Source organism: Sinocyclocheilus grahami, unplaced genomic scaffold (genome assembly GCF_001515645.1).
Source record: "Sinocyclocheilus grahami isolate Dianchi unplaced genomic scaffold, SAMN03320097.WGS_v1.1 scaffold10503.1, whole genome shotgun sequence".
Lineage (NCBI taxonomy): Eukaryota > Metazoa > Chordata > Actinopteri > Cypriniformes > Cyprinidae > Sinocyclocheilus > Sinocyclocheilus grahami.
The window spans coordinates 6,987-7,401 of record NW_015513272.1 but is presented as its reverse complement, the minus strand read 5'-3'; the positions used below and the strand labels follow the sequence as shown (position 1 = coordinate 7,401).

General features: G+C 39.3%; 1 protein-coding gene across 1 annotated transcript in view; it reads left to right on the top strand.

Moving 5' to 3' along the window:
• Positions 1-12: 12 nt before the first annotated feature.
• The window catches only part of LOC107578491 (serine/threonine-protein kinase 26-like), a 5,114-nt gene continuing 4,711 nt past the window's right edge, over positions 13-415 (top strand). Inside the window, exon 1 of the mRNA XM_016264443.1 lies at positions 13-75. The gene's annotated coding sequence lies outside the window, so the exon portion shown is untranslated. The remainder of the gene's footprint in view (positions 76-415) is intronic.

The following is a 415-nucleotide window of genomic DNA, read 5'->3' as shown; positions in this document are numbered from 1 at the left end:
CCACCATGCTGAAGGAGATTTTGAAAGGTTTGGACTACCTGCACTGTGAGAAGAAAATCCACAGGGACATAAAAGGTGTGTACGCAGAGGAATATTTGTGTCTGCTTGGATGAGTGGGTGTGACGTCTTTGTTTTTCCACTGCCGTTTGTTTTTCCACTTGTTTGAACTATGCAGGGTGAGGTAGATTCCGGACGGCTGGTCTGCAAATAGCTGCACTGATTGATGTTGTGTCTTCAGTAGTTTTATTATTGTTATTATTATTGTAATTTTGAAAGGACTGGAGCTCAACCTTAAACTTGTGATTTGATAAAGGATTTTACATCTTAACCTCGAGTTGAGGGTTTGAACATTTGAAAATGACGAATTTAAGACAAAGCTGAATTTTCAGCATCATTTCTTCAGTCTTCAGTGTCA